Below are 16,946 nucleotides of genomic sequence, written 5' to 3' on the forward strand. Positions count from 1 at the left end.
GTGCTTAAACTGTAAACTTTTCAAAGTTTAAGTTATGGGCTTAAAAATAACGACTATATAGCTTTAACAATAATTAAAGCCCTAGGATTAGTTCTAATTCTATGAAGACTATGCTTCAAAAAAATTATTGAAACTAATTACAGTGGAAGTGCACAAACTGCCAGTGTGCATGGCAAGCCGTGAAGGTGTTTTTCATTATTTAACAAAACTTTTTTCCTTAAGGTAATTAAGATATGTTTCTCTATTACTTTTATGAATTACAGAAAATAAGGCTAAATTACACTCCCTGATCTCAACACCCTTGAACTTTCTTCCTCATCAAACACGCACACACACACGCATGCACACACACACAAATTTGATCAAATTTACTATAGTGCCAAGAGAGTCCTGGAGAATCACATGGAAGAGAAGTTCAAGACCCGCTACTGCAGTTCCCTACACATAAAAATAGACTATGATTCAATCATGAAAGCAACGGTTACTGAAACTCACTGTTATACTTCACAAACATTTTTATAGGTGAGCTTCTCTCTCCCAATGCTCCTTCAGGGCTCTGCCTCTCACATTCCTGTTGTTACACATGCTAACTCCCAGAACACTGTAACTCAAAGAAAAGAGAATACTAAAGATACAGCAGTCCCAGATTTTGCATGTCTCCCCGTCATCTGTACTTTTAATTCCACATTTCTGAGGATCATTAATTACAGTCCTTGCACTTTCAATAAGCACCCTTATAATTTTGTCGAATGGCAAGATAAATGGGGCCTTTTCTCCTGTTCCTGAATGACATTCTACATAACCTGTTAAGCCACAATGATAATAGTAACTGATACTGTACTGCTACATCCATATTTAATTCCAGCACACTTGTTTTATTTGTCCACTGCTAAACTTTACATTGAGTGTATAGACAAGACACAGGAAAATGTACCAGCCCTATGACACAGAGGGGTAAAGGCCATACTGACCCCCAGGCAACCTTGGTTTGATTAGTGGCACAGGTGCTGGGAAAGCTGCAGGGGAAGGCAGGAGTAAGTACACATCCTTGGGGAAATAGAAGCAGCCTAGGTGCTTTAACAGCCTGGCAAGCTGTGCTCTGCAAAAGCAGTGTTTCACTTGGTTCGGAGGTTGCACAAGTGGAAAAGCACATGTACCTCCCAAAGAAAGCAACTGCGGAGTTCTCAAGACTGCCATGAGGTACAAGGGGGTTACTACTCAGCAGCGGTGTGACACTGCACCAGTGTTCAAGCTCCTCACGGACCACAGATGTAGGTCAGGTTGAACCCAGAGAAAGCTAAGGTGGGCCCAGTAAAGATGGTGAATGAGAAGAGTAGCTCGTGGCAGCTGATTATCAGCTGCAGGGAGGGATAATAGAAACGATACAAGAAAACGTATGTCAGCATCAACATACATCACTGCCTTTCTGACTTGTTTGTTAACTATTTTATAGATGGAATGTACATGCTGCAGAGATAATATGGGTACTGTAGACAAAGACATGCCAAACTTCTGGCACTAATGGCATATTCTCCAGTTTCACCACTTTGTTTCTCTTTACAGGTCATACCAGCTAAGCGTGGACATCATAATTATTTATATATTTTTATGAAGTTAACTAAACAGTTCCTTATGTTTTCTACCCTTTCCCTATGTGAGTGCTGCATACGGAATATATAACAAGGGTAACAAAATACAGAAATGCACTGATGTAATGTTTCTGAGCAACAACGTTCTACTTCTTCATAAAAATAATTTGAGAAACATGTGTCAGTAGGAAAATATATCACTGCATTACAACAGTAACTGACAGACCAACATAGGAGTACAGCATGAAAATCCTGTGTGTGATTCGGATCTATATGAACATAACATGTCTGTTTGTATTTTGGTCCACAGGCTGCTGAATGGATCAGTCTACTGCCATGGAATACTGGTATACAAATGTGGAAGCTCTCCCCTCACATCCCCAGTCTTTGCATATGCTACCTCCAAGGTAACACCAGCTTGTAGAAAAGTGGCATGCAATCATCTTTTTCTCTGAGGCGCTGTGACCCTTGATGTGCTACTTACAGACTGACAGTGTGCAGGCAGCACCCTCACATCACGTGATGCACAGTTATAAACAGAATGAACCTTTTACTATAATGCTGTGGCAAAGCAGTCAGCAGGATACTGCATATGAGCAAACTCTGCTGTTACTACAAACAGACCATGTGATTCTAAAATAAGGTTATCCTCTACTGTTTTGGAATCTTGGCTGATGGCATGTTGTATGATTTACATTAATGGAAAAGTATATGACTGCAATAATTCACAGCCTCTCGAAAAATACAGTTAGGTTGCATATTACGTAGTGGGTGCTTGCATGATTAGTGTCCACTCGCCAGGGGAGGTGAGAGGAGGGGGATTCACTGTAGCATATCACAGCAGCACAGAGAGTGCTGATGTGCATTATACTTTGTATGGAAATAACCACATAATGACATTCAAATTAAGGTGGGTATCCAAATGAAGCATTAATGATGTGCAAATGTATAAAAGCAAAGCAGTGGTGTGATTCATAGTTGTAGCTGAAAAGGCCATAACACACAAGAAATACCAGTGCCGTAGATGGCATTACCATTCAGAATTGCAGCAAAACTTGCACAGGATCATCTGCTCAAACTTATTACTGCCATCTTGTGTCCAGTAGTGTGATGTAGTAGATGGCAGCAAATATAAACAGTTTAAGTAGAAGATAACCTACTGCAACTTGACTGACCAGGAGAATGTTGACCTATTCTGTATTGGTCAGGATAAAGTAAAAGATAAACATGTACTGTCCACATATGGAATTCATGGGAATGTGTGGCATTCCATTCTCTTTAGGGACAAAAGTACATGTAGTACTTATTATCCTAGCTGGCAGCTTTCACCAAACAACAAAGGACACATTAGATTTGTCACAGACATCAGTCACAAAAATGCTCAAGAAATTCATAGCTTCTATGAGATGTCACATCTCCCTGAGATAATAGGTACCACAGACTGCATACATCTGTCAAAAATGGCCTCACCTGGTCCACACTCACAGAGGTAACTCAAAAGCAAAGGCTAGCATTCCATGAACTGTCAGGTAGTGTGTAATACACTGGAGTTCATGATCAATGCATGTTCACAGCATCCAGGCAGTTTCCATCACTTACAGCACACAGGTTGCACATATTTCCACTTCTAGCATGGTGTTTTGTTTTTTTTCCCCACAGGACTATCTAGTAGGAAAGTACAGGCACTGTAGGCAGAATACAGTGTACATATATGCACTAAACAATTTGAAATTTCAGCATCATAACATACATTTATAGATTCTCATAAAAGTTATGAGCTATGACCTATGCAGCACCTGTGAAACCAATGTGATATAATCCAAACAGCATCCAGTGAGAAGTTACTTGTTGAAAATACATACAACCTGGCTATATCAGCTGGAGATATTATTCCGTGATATCTGCAAGTTCATTGTAATTGTGTATGTGTATTGGTATATGTTCTGAACTCTTTATTACACAAGAATGCTATTTCATTAAACTACACTATGAACGTCTGACAGTCTACCCCAGTGGCAGCTTTTGATGTGCTACCTTAGTTAAGGGATCAATGTACATACCCAGAGCATCAGCTGGTGTAAGCTGTACAGCCTGACAGCTTCTACAGATTGTCAAATTTTGTACTCAGTATTATAATGAATTTATGCTACACAAATGTACTCATGTGCATGCGCATGTCCAGCTGGGCATGTCTTCTGTAATAAACCTTAGTAGCAAATAAAGCAGCAATCCACTCCCTCTAGCTCTTCAGAGTATAAATGCCACATAACGTGGGCATAACAAACCGGTGAGAAATCTATTTCATACATGCAACAATTGCTCATGGCAACAGGCTGAAAATTCAGAAACAGAGAAAATTAAAATAGCAGAGCAGGTGATGTGAAAACTTAATGCTGGCACCAAAAAATTGAAAGTGTATGAGAACTGCAGAACTACATAGAAATGATTTACTGTAACAAAATAGATACTTAGTAATTATACTGGAACATGAGTTACATGGAAGGATTTCTAATGCACAATTTATAGGCAGCACCAGTTCTTTCTGCCAAAGGAACTAATTACTGGGCATATACATTGAGCAAGTTGTGTTATGTTATATAATCCAATGAATAAAAAATATCCTATTTTTCCATAACAAGAAAAGATCTGCAGATTATGTAAATCATGTATAAATCAATATTTAAAGTAACTAGCAGTGAACTTTCTCACAGCAAAGTTAATTACTGGTTTCAGAAGGATGATTTCTTCTACACCAGAGTTCACAGTATAAAAACAATTTAATCAGTGTGATCTGTATACATAAACAAATCAAAGCAATACAACCTTTTTACCTATCAACAGGCTTTTTTCCTGATCATATAAGGTATGACTTATATAGCATGATCCATGTACAAAGCAGTGCACACTAACATTTAGCAAAATGACAGCGTATCTATTGACTGCGCAACAAAACATTTTAAACATTTATTTTTTTATATAAAAGCACTTGATCTAAAGGAAATGCAAACAATCTTTTTGTGTAACAGAAAAAGATGCTGTTGATTACATATGCCTGCCTGACATAAAGAAACGCAGTTCATCATAGCCCATCTTACTGACCATGCCTTAGCAAAGATGCAGTGTTAGTACACTTTAAGTACACTTACTCATTAAAGGATCGAATAATTGTTCTGATGCAATACATAAAATAAATTTCATTACTAAGATATTCAAATGTTACTGCAGGTGAGCAAGCTTTAATGTGGGGAATATGGCATGACCTCTACAACACCAGATTATATATATAGTGTGTGTGTGTGTGTGTGTGTGTGTGTGTGTGTGTGTGTGTGTGTGTGTGTGTGTGTGTATAAATATATGCAAGACGTCTGAGACTGTACTGCAACAGAAAAGAGGGAATATTTATAATCCAGTCCATTTGGCTTTGTAGTCTTGGAGTTGTTACATACAAGTACAATGTAGTGTGAGAAGGAGAACCCTCCATGGGTGAGTATAGTGGGGCTTCCCCCCTGTGAAAACACTTCATACCTATAATAAACAGTGCACGCACTCTTCCACACTGTGACTTTGCTTGATCGTAGTTGACAAAGTCTGCAGCTGTAAAATGCACGTCACAGTATTCAGGCAGACCTTGATATGTAGCATGACTTACTTTTGCAAACAAAGCAATTATCTACTGAAGGCATAACCAGACAAAAGTTACTGAGAGCGTCATGTATCATAAAAATTGTTTATCTAAGGGCAACAGCAGCAAACCTATATGACAAAAAAATCTACTTACACTATAAAAACAGTCTATACAGTTCAATATGTGGCACAAAATGGCAAACATATACCATCACCTTTAGTAACAGAAATGATCACGTAGAGTGAATGATGGCCCAAAAAATAATAAACAGATTGAGTTTCTGCCTAAGAGCAAACACAGGGTGTCTAATGGCCTAAAGACACTTTGCTGAGTAGCTATTATGATACAAGAAGTGTGCAGAGTAGCCAGTTAAATGAAACAAAGAGATGGAGCCCTAGCTATTCCCCAAATGCCTCAGTGCAATTAGCAGTCCAAGCAGAGACACTGTGTTGTTTATTTAAAACGAGATTAAAATTAATCTCAAGAAAAGTACCCAAATCCTTAACAGATCACAGCCTCACTCCTGAAATCACAAATTTTTTTTTTTTTTTGTAAAGAGGCAAACGTGTATTCTCCTAATCTCTAAATATATCACTCCAAGATTACACCAACAGATAAGCAGATAAGGAGGCAAAGGTGCAAAAGAAAAGTAATCATTTTCTCTCTCTCTCTTCTCTGACTCCACAATACAGCAAATAGGACACTTCCATTAGTCCTGATTTAGTGAACTGTCAACCACAGGAAAGTTAAAGCTTTCCTGTTTTATCATTTCTAGTCTCCCTCTTGCAAGTTGCAACCACAAGCAGGTTTCCTAAACCAGAATTGGAGAAGTCACCTTGAAAATTATGACACTGAGCAGCTGAAGCCAGCTCAACTATCAGGAGAGGGATGGAGGTGTTGACAGATTCGTACTGCAATACTTCCACCTAAGAAAAGACCATGTGGTACAGGTCTTACAACCTGGGCTGCATGGAGTGCAAGCCTAGCACACAGCACGTCTGGACACCCTGGTTGTGCAAAATATGGCAACTGTATTTGGTCAAGAATTGCAGACATTGTACTGTGCTTTCTGGCTTAGCTTTTATCTCCTTCCACTGGAAACGTATGCTACCAAGTTTCAAGTGGAACAAATGGACCAACAGAAGACAGGGACTTTACGGTTTTAGTGGAGAAGACAGGGTTCAAAAAGTGTCAAAAGGCAAGCATAGCAAGAATAAATAGTGAGTACTACTATAAAAAATATTACAGAACACTGACTAACACACATCAAGAATACAGGACACTTAATGTCATAACAACATATCATGCAACGTGAATTCTGCATGCAGAATAAGAGAAGCAATGAGAGAACTGAGTTTTTATGTTGATGTAGAAAGTTTGTCAAGATACTAGTGAAACAAGCAGCTGTAAAATGGAAACAAACTTTTATTACTGATTAATGCAGTAGACATTAAAGTATTTTGTATGAAGTTTATTAAAATCAAATAAACCAAAATCAAAACCACTGTGCTGACTGCAAAATCATTTGAATCAAAGCCAACACTAATTCCAGAATGATTTAGACTACAGAAGAAAAGTCCACCACAGTGGACCAGAGCCCCATCTAGTATTGTTTCCTGCCTTCCATTCATTGCTTGTTATGACAGACCCTGGCCCCCACATCCCACAATTGGAAGAAGCTGGTACTGAAAATGAATGGCCAGCATCAGCATCATGGTGTAGAGGGATAAAGATGATCGATATGTGGCTCAGGAGCTGGAAAAGCCAATCAGGGAGGGTAGAAGAGACAAAATGATGCTAGCTTGCCCATCATGGGAGGGGCAGGTAGTCCACTTTTCTCTAATGTTGATTCCTATGGTGAAGTAAGAGTATGGTGTGTTGCATAGAGGGCAAAAATGCACCCTTGGTTCTACCAAACTTCCACATGTAGTAGCCTTTGAAGGCAGCACTGGTAGGAAAACAAATATGAGTTAGAGAAAGAAAATGCAGCAACCCTTTTACAAGACAGCATATATGTCAGGTGCCAAGCAGTGGGGACTTAGGCTATCAGGCAGACAATTCTATGGCTATTTGGATGAGGGCTATCCACGATTAGCTTATTGCTCTAAGCTTAATGAATGTGATGCATTGTCAGAGGGATGAAGGTTGGCAGATAGAGGGAACAAAAAGAATGTTTGAGAAAAGGAAAAACAAGATGAATAAAGCTTAAAAAAGAGAGTATCTCAGTACTTAGAAAGACTATGCAGCTAATAAAAAAACTGCCAAACTGCAGGTGGACTGCCTGAGGCATTATCAGACAGACTGCATGTCGCATGTGTTGTGAATATCCAGCTCCTCTAGCAGCCCATACCACTACACTGCACAACACATGAACCACAAAGCTGCTGACCTAAGACAAAATAGTTGTCTGGTTCTTGACTTCTTTACTGGACCATCTGGCAACTCTTCTGCCATAAAAATATAGCTCATCTGGTATATTTCTCTGAAAATGCAATATGTGGATTAAGTAAATAAGCACCTGCAAGGAAAAAGTAGTAGAAAAAAATAACCACTTTCCACATCTATCCACAAAGATCGACTTGTTAACAGTGGGCTACATTACATGGCTCTGAGTGGCATAAGCCCTATGGAAGGCAGCCACACAGTAACATCTGGTATGGAAGTTTGTGCCATACACTATCTAAGAAGATGAAGCATTTTGTACACCTTTGGAATACAAGCTACTGGTTCAGGTTCCACCAAGAAATTCTCAGGTTCCACCAAGCAATTCTGATGCTATGTTGGAGAATGTCCACCAATGGAGAGACCACACAGGAGAATTGTGGCTAAAACTGCACACTTTTTTGTGGGTTACACTCAGGGGAAGTGAGGGGTTCAGAGGCCACTCCACTGCATAACATGAAGAAACTCCCCAATTTTTGGATTAGCTTTGAGAAGAAACAGTGGAGCTGGCTCCCTTCTCATCCAGGCCCTCTCCTGGAGGCTATAATGCAGGTTCAAAGAGTTTAGTCTTATACACTTTCCTTGCCTTTTAGCAGGATGCTGAAACTCCAACAATACAAGAAATTTCTGAGGCTTGCATAGTGACAGGTAAACTAAGCACAGAAAAATGAGGTGTGGCAACACAGCAGCCACCTGAACTTGCCAAGTGGGTACCAAGAAAAGCACAAGATCTGTTTTCTACAAAGGAGAGGCCAACACAGTGCCCCTTACTGGCTTAAAGACACAAGTAAGTATAACCAGCTAAGTAGGCCTGACTGGCAAAGGAAGCCCAGATGGCTGAGGGAGCCAACACTGAAAAGAAGCACTGATACTACTAAAACCAGAGACAGGAGAAAGGAGGTACTAAAGGTACCAATTCTGGGAAAACATGTTGTGGAAAACATGACACCTAGAATGATAAAGTCAAGTACACTCATGGTGGGAATTCCATTTTCAAATGCCTTGGGTCTGGGAAGGCCTGAGTACAGCAGGCTACTGCCAGCAAGGCTGACAATGAAAAAATAGGATTCAGCTAGGGTGCCTGATGAGTCTGGACAGTGGATGCCCAGAAGTCCAGTGATAGAAGAACCAGTGCCAGATGTGATAAAACAATGACTGGTCCATTGGCAGCAAACTGGTACTAGAATTGTTAATGGCATAACCAGCACTGAGAGAAAACTGAAAAAGAAGCATCAATTGCAAACAAAAAGGAAAGCCCATGCACCCCAAACTACTGGAGAAAAGATTAGTACTTTTAGAGCAGCAAGAATCATATCCGTAAAATGTGTTGGACACTTTGTCATAATCAATAGCTGAAAATGGAGAAGAGCAAATTATTACGTACTCAGTTTACAATTGTGTTTCATGTATTATTTTACGTTTCTATTTTTATGACACTGGTTCATGTACTAGTGCAACTCTGGAGCATTTTTTCTGGGCCTCTACTGAGAAGGGGTTACATGCCCAGCTGGACTTTCCCCAATAAACAAATGCAAATAAGATAAAATAAGTAACAGTGCCTGATGGGATTCAAAGTCACAGACCAGTTGAAAATACAGGAGCAAATGATTCCACATATAACATTAGGGGAATTTAAATGAATCCCCTAATACACTGTCCATTTCCTTTAATAAAGGACAAGAGCTCCCTGGTGAAGGGATAAGGTCCAGATTCAAACATAAGGAAGCAGCTACCAGTTTACTAGCTGCTTCCTTCATAGGGTATTACAATTTTGTAAACACAAACAAGGTCTTTAAAGTTTTCTTATTTTTTTTTTAAATCTTTTGCCTCCATTGTCTGTTTATCGTCAGCCCTCTTCCAGTCAAAGAGCCCATTTTTCCCCATAACCAGGGGAAAGGCTCAAGTTGGAGTGACCATCATTCAGATAGCAATCAGGGTAGTTCAAGAAATCTTTACTTTTAAGCTGCAGTCTCTGCATGCACCTCCCAAAGAGCCAGGGAAAGAACATGTAATGGGCTGACAGCAAAGGCCAACCCCCTCACTGCAGCAAATGGCATTCCCTCCAAGCAGCCCTGCTCCTCACTCATGAGGCACATGTGGTGCCCCCCCACACACTATTCACCTGTGGAAATCACACCACCCAGTGTGCCACTGAGTGCCATTAAAAACCCCACCACCCCGGAAGAGGCAAGTAGGCTATACTGCTTCATTTCTCCCTCTCTCTGACTGGCTGTTCGATTACTGAGGCCACTTATCAAAGCCTAGACACTTAGTTCACTGTCACAGCTCCATTCTTCTGTATCACTGAACCAGGCTAACATTTTTTAATTTCTTTTTAATAGACTTGAAAGAATCAGAAGGCTTTGGACAGTAATGTTCTTTTAAAGTGCACAAAATCTTCATGAAAGAAGAAAGGTCTCTTAAGGCCTTCCTGCAGCTTTACCTTGAGGTGGTGTTGAAGAATAAAGACTTATTTCAATTACTAATGTCATGTGATGTTCCCAAATGATAAAGGCATTTATTATGTCCTTCAGCAGGCCTGAAGGCTTACCAATTAGCGCATTTTAACAATAAGGGATTTGATGCTGTAAACTGATAAAAATCACCTGACCTACACCCAAATCTCACTGAAAAAAAATAAAAGTAAAGAAAACATTATCTGGAGGAAAAATAAATTTAAAGTAGCTAGCTATGAAAAGTAGGAGGAAGGAAAAGAGAATAAACATGCCTACTGTAAGTTTTATGGAAATTTTCACCATGCACATGTATACTGCAAACTTGGAAAAGTTACCCTAGACCATTTCTAATGACAAAAACTTAAGTGCAGCAAAGAAGAAGAAGAAAAAGACATTGATGTTTACTGTTGCATAACTCCTAAAGGTTGTGGAAGATGAACGTCTCTTCATCACTCTAAGGTGCAGGAAGTAATAGATGCAGACTGTGACAATGACTCAGATACAACTGAATATGGTAAACCTTTCAAAATGTATTATTTAGTGTTTGCAATTACATAACATAACTTGAAGATGGATGCAAAATCTGTGCATCATCTCAGAGGTGTCAAGGGTAAAATTAATAATGGAACTAAATACAGAAAGAAACAATGTCAATTTATATGTTACTACTGATTAAAGAAAGACTTCCAAAAGTATCCCTAAGAGAAACAGGAAAAGGAATGCAGTTATGAATGTATAAAACTTAAAATATATTATGATATATTTACATTTGTTGAAAACAGAAAGACCAGCAGTATTTGGAAGAAAGCAGATATGCAAAACTGAAAAACTGCAATTCCACCAAAACATTGCATGTCATCCTAAAATGGCCATAGCAAGGCCACACCTTAAAATACTGGATGCAAAACAGGATGCAAAACATTTTTTTGTCAAAGAAACGGATTACTGAAGGGTATAAAGGCAAGAACAAAATGCATCCCAAAGTTTCATAAAGCTTGTACAATGCTATATGCACAGAGACGTGACGACACTATGAACAATAAAGGTTGGAGAGTGAAGAAAAATAGCTAAAGTTGAACAGAATGAGATGAGTGGTCCTTGCTGCAGTCCTAATAATAAAGAAAGGAAAAGCAGAAGATAGGCATTATTGTGGAGATTTTATTGCCATTATAAACCCAGTATTATGAACACTGCAGTATCCACTGCTGTGAACATAAGACATTTTGCATCAGCGACTGAGAAACATTTTACAAAGACAGACTTGGCAAAAAGTTGTGCAGAAATTAAGTAGAGGAAGCTTTAAGGTCATGTCTACTAACAAATAAGAAAATGCTGTTAGAACACAACCATCTTGCTTTGAGCGGTAAACGTCAGTGAACCAAGTACTCCAGGAAACATGTTTTCCTCAAGCAAGACAAACATTGGTAAAGATGTATTTATTCATTCACTCACTCATTCAGCCTGCAATAACTGTTTTATCCAACTCAGAGCCAATGTGGAGCTGCAGTCTATCCCTGAATTTATTGAGTGCAAGGCAAGCAATCAAATGTTGGACAGGACATCAGTTTGTCACCATTCTGTCACAGGGAACACAGACACATGCACATGCATGGTGCACACACATAAAAACAAACTAAAAGATTAACAGCCTTTGTCTTTGGGAAGAAACTTAAATCTGCTCTCCTAGTACAGCGCACAAGGACATACAGAAGGCATGTAGACTTTGCAGAGAAGATACCCAGCTGGGAAATGAAAAGCAGAACTAACAGCTGTGAGACAGCAACACTACCTGCTGACCACTATGCCACCCAAGATGGCAAAGAGTACTTAAGTAGTCTATAAAAGGTCCTGATTTTCAACTGGAAACAGATGGCCTGCCTTGCTTGGATTACTTTTGAATACTTAGCAATGCTGTAGAATTATATATTTTCTAGTAGTAATACTTAGTAATGCTGTAGAATTATATATTTTCTATTATTACTTTTTGACTTGACGAGTTTACATTCGCTACTTCTACTACTATTGTCTGATCTGATTAATATACAGTGATTAACTAGAAATATATGGACTGAAAATCTTCCACACAGAGGAATAATTAAAAAAGGACATGAGGAAATATTTCTCATACAAGGTGGTAAATGTGACAGTCTACCCAAAGAAATAATACAGTTGAGGCAGCAACATAATTCTAGAATGCAAGAAGCAAACATAAGGCAACTTTTGCTACAGACAAGACTAAAAAAAATGTTAAGCAGGTTCTCCATTTAGTCCAAGAGGCAGTATGTCAAATAAATGATATAGAGACTTAAGTGGTCCTTACCTGTCACCAGATTTATGATCTTAGACTATATAAGTTTTTTACACCATGATCTGACCAGTTTAGTGTCTTCATAATAACTGAACTTATAATATGTTCACCTGAAAAACTAGCAATCTAGCACCTGGGAGATGAATCATTTACAGGTTGCCTATAATGGACACAGGCAACCTGTAAATGGTTCATCTCCCAGGACCTAGCTTGTAAATGTTTAATCTCCCAAGCCCCTGCCTACACTTATCAAGGGTATCAGAACTTGTCAGAGATTTGGGATGCATGGCTAGCCTAGGCTTAAAAAGGCCCTTGTGGTCATTAGCCTAGTAAACACCTTTGAACCTGATCTGGCATACCAGATCAGATAACTGGTTACTATCATCCATAACAGTACTTAAGAGCTAAATACATTTCTGTTCTAGCATAATACACTTCTTACAGTATCATAAACTCTGGCTTGCAGTAGAGTCATAATTATTCTATCCATCATTTTATAAATGTCAAACACATGAAAAGAAGCAGTATACAAATCAGGCATAAATGCTACAACACATTACACCATTATTGTAGTTATTGTTTGTGTGTGCTAGTAGATATACATACATTCATATATATATATATATATATATATATATATATATATATATATATATGCATGCATACAGACAAGCATACATAAAAGTTTTTTTTTCTTTTTAATACAACACATCTTTATTGATTACCACATTTTCATTTTTACGTACTGTGCAATCCACGTACATATTTCACTTGCTATTTTGGAACTGATTGCTGATGAAACCACTTTAGTTATGTTTATACAATACTAGTAAGCTAGCCCAGTATGTGTTTTGTCTGTGGTGCAATCACAGCTGTCAACTTCTTTGCTCAAGAATTAGGAACAAAATAAAAAATAATAGCGAGGACAAAGGCCCAAATCAGAAACACAAATTTGAAGTGAATTAGAATAATATTTAAAAACTTAATAGAACAACAGCAGGTTATGCATCAACTTGCATTTTCTAAACAAGAAATATGAAATTCCAATACCTGGTATTAATGACTGACTGTCACCCTAATTTACCAGAAAATAAACAAACAATATAATAATAATAATAATAATAACAATATGAGGAGCAAGGCAAAAATATCAAGCAGAGTTAGGAACAGCTGAGAGGTATGGGCAAAGCTTGTTAAGCTTATGCCATCTCCCTCCACGTACTTTATTTCAAGTCTCCCCTCATCCTTCCACTCAATCTCCTTTTTTTGATAGTTGCTTAGGGACAGATGTACAGTATACAAAGATGAACACTATGCAAATAAGGACAGGTGAACTCAACAACTTCAGAACTACAGGACACAGATGATTAGCAAGTAGCTTGATAAATGATAAGATGGACTGCCCTGTTCTATATTGCCAAGTCTGTCTGTCTGTGTCTTTCGGCTTTTTCCCGGTTAGGGGTCGCCACAGCGGAACTCCAGTCCGCTAATGATTGGTAGTTGATTTTTACGTACCGAGTTACCAGCTCTGACGCACAACCTTCAAAGAAGGTACGCCCATTCACGCATGTCTCCACGCAGAAGACGCTCTAGCTGAGAATCGAACTGGACAGTGTCTTACTGTGAAGCGACAACACTTGCCAAGCACTACCCAGAAACAAGCACAGGGAACTTATAAATAAAAGGTGAAGTATAACCAAGTTGTTCAAAAAATAAATCTAAAAGCAGAGAAACAAAAGGCTGCACCGTCCACAGCAGTGTATGGAATATACTTAACATGAAATAACCAACAGTGTATCTGAAACAAAACTATCATTATCTAGAAACTGAACTACTGTGAGATGAGTTTTAATGTAGCCTGTGTATTGCCTAAGATGTGCAGGGCTGGTATTAACATTTTGGGGCCCCCCAGCAAATGTTAAGCTGGATGCCCCCAAGGCACTTCCAGTCTAAGAATCACCCTGTCACTGCCACACCTCCTAAGCAAACTTTTAGTTCATGCTGCAAACCTTTAAGAATAGTACGCACAGACAGACCTGGAGCTACAATGCTCTTACATTACAACAGGCATGTGTACCAGACTATGTTAGCCCATCTCACAAAGGACAGTCACAGTTACTGGCATTTAGTTGCAACAATGATGCATTACAACAACTCTAAGTAAAGGACTGGACTCAGATGAAATGGTGCCCTACCACTGTTTCTGCCCCCCCCCATACACACAGACATTCACACCCACACCCTCCATTGATCTCCTCTGCCCCCCCCCCCATCTTGTGCTCCCCATATCATGGACGTTCATTTTTTCTTGCTTTTCTCATATTTTGCCTTCGGTTTTTTCAAGAAGCCACAACTTTCTAATGCTCTGAAGTGCATTTTAAAGTTTTTTTTTCTTTTCACACAACCTTTTTATCCAATGATGGCTCAAACACAAACTGTGATTTTTACATAAGCTAGCAAGCCAACTGTGAGGATACACGGGTCCTATTTAGTAATATTGCCCATCTCCATACCCCTCCAAGAAAGGCTGTCAATGCCTATGCATTCCTCTGGTGTTAACAGTGGGATGAAAGCATAAGTTCAAATTGCCACAGTCATGTATTTCAAGTGACTGTTGACACACACACACACACATATATATATATATATATACGTACATACATAGCACGCCTCCTCATCCCAGTCCCCAAAGGCAGCCACCTATAAACACATGCCTGACATGTGGTTGTGAAGAAAGTGAAAAAAAAATCAGTGATTACACTAATGTATTCTATTTTTTGCTCTTAGCTAGTACACTTTCCCTATGCAAGCTACAGTAACTTTCTTTGTATACCTCTGAGGTCTGTGAGAAAAGTAAGGGAAACAATGACAACACCTTCCCCAGCCCAAATACAAGCTATGATGACCTCCTGTGCACAGCTCTAAGGTTTGACTGCAAAGTAAATTAAAAGTAGTAATAACCACACAATCCCCCCCCCCCCCACCCCCATATAACCTACAGCAATATACACAGATCTGAGCAGGGCTTGTTTTAGACTGGGTGGTTGAGAGCAGAGGCTATTATCAGTTTTATCCTAACAAGATCATAACACAGTTCCATTCAGGTTAAAGAGTATAATTAGAAAATTAATACATTGTTTTCTGTTCATTTTCCCCAACCAGCAACAGCTTTTGTGAGGCCCCAACACAGTCATGGATGATTAAGGGAGCCCCCAGTATTCATTTACACAGTCTAGGGAGTGGGGGGCACCACACTCCTGGAAGATCTAAGTCTCTGAATGTTATGTGATACATTTTATGCCTTACGTTTGAAATATAATTACTTGTTAGCTGCATTTTTTGACTGATACCCAGAAGAATAATGCATGTGTCCTAGCATTATTGGGTGTGTGCACAAATAAAAATCAGTGATATTTTACACACACACACACACACACACACACACACATCTAAGTCACAACAATAATAGTTTTGTAATTATTTCAGCAAATAGCAACACATCCCTGATTTTCCCTCATAATTTTGTTCTGTCCTTTGTAAAAAGTTTGATTTGCTGATAATCATTCAGGATTACCGACAGTCAATAAATCCAGACATCAAGAGTTTTCTACTTCTTATTGTCCAAAATGCATGTTGATGGAAAAGGTGTTACTCTAATAACTTTTTAAGTGAATTATAATAACATTTAAAATGTGTTCTTAATTTTCAGCCTTTATTCGGCTACTATGTTTGCATTGTGCAGAATTCTTCAGCAACTAAGCTGAGAGCTACAATATCTTGTACTCTGCCAGTATTTATAAAATTCCCTGAAAGAGAAAACCATGCCTGAAGATCAAATACATCATTTCTTCTTAAAATCCAAAGTGTGCACTGAGATCAGTTACTCGGGGCTGCTGATCTCTAGGGCTTACCTTGCTCACATTCATTATCAGCTTTATCTTACAGGACCATATCACAGCCCTGCTCGAGTTAAAGAGCTCAATCATTAAATTAATACATTTTTCGTCTCATTTTTCCCCAATCAACAGTAGCTTTTGTGGGGCACCCACACAGTCAATTATGATTAAAGGGGCCCCTTGCAGCCACAGGTAATGCAGGTACCTAAAGCTAGCTATGTTGTTAGTTTTAGAGGACAGAATGCCCACCAGCCGAGTTTATCTAAGCCAGGGTAACTACGCTAGTGGTAAAATATTTAACGGAATTGTGAAGCTTGTTACTTGATAAAATACTGTTGTTATAACCAGAGGGATCTTTGAATTTTAAAGAAGATATACATACGTGTTATTACTACCTGCCTGGTTTATTAAGTATATTTTATTATTAATATTATTTATTTAGTTGACTGCTGTACTTGCTTTTGATGGTTTGACAGTCACATTACAAAATATCAAGATTAGATAAATTGCTACGGTTGTGGCCCTACCCCCACCCCCGAAACAGGGGGCCCCGGCGAACGCAGGGTTCGCTGGTGCGTAAACTCGGCCAAGAAGATGTGAACAGTAAATATAGCGAGCTAACATAAGCGT

The 16,946-nt window shown here is 38.9% G+C and overlaps 1 protein-coding gene across 1 annotated transcript in view; it reads right to left on the reverse strand.

Moving 5' to 3' along the window:
• Nucleotides 1-16,946, reverse strand: part of SLC16A9 (solute carrier family 16 member 9) — a 453,874-nt gene that overhangs the window by 435,690 nt on the left and 1,238 nt on the right. The window lies entirely within an intron of this gene.

Source organism: Protopterus annectens, chromosome 14.part0 (assembly GCF_019279795.1).
Source record: "Protopterus annectens isolate FY-2018-M chromosome 14.part0, PAN1.0, whole genome shotgun sequence".
Classification (NCBI taxonomy): domain Eukaryota; kingdom Metazoa; phylum Chordata; order Ceratodontiformes; family Protopteridae; genus Protopterus; species Protopterus annectens.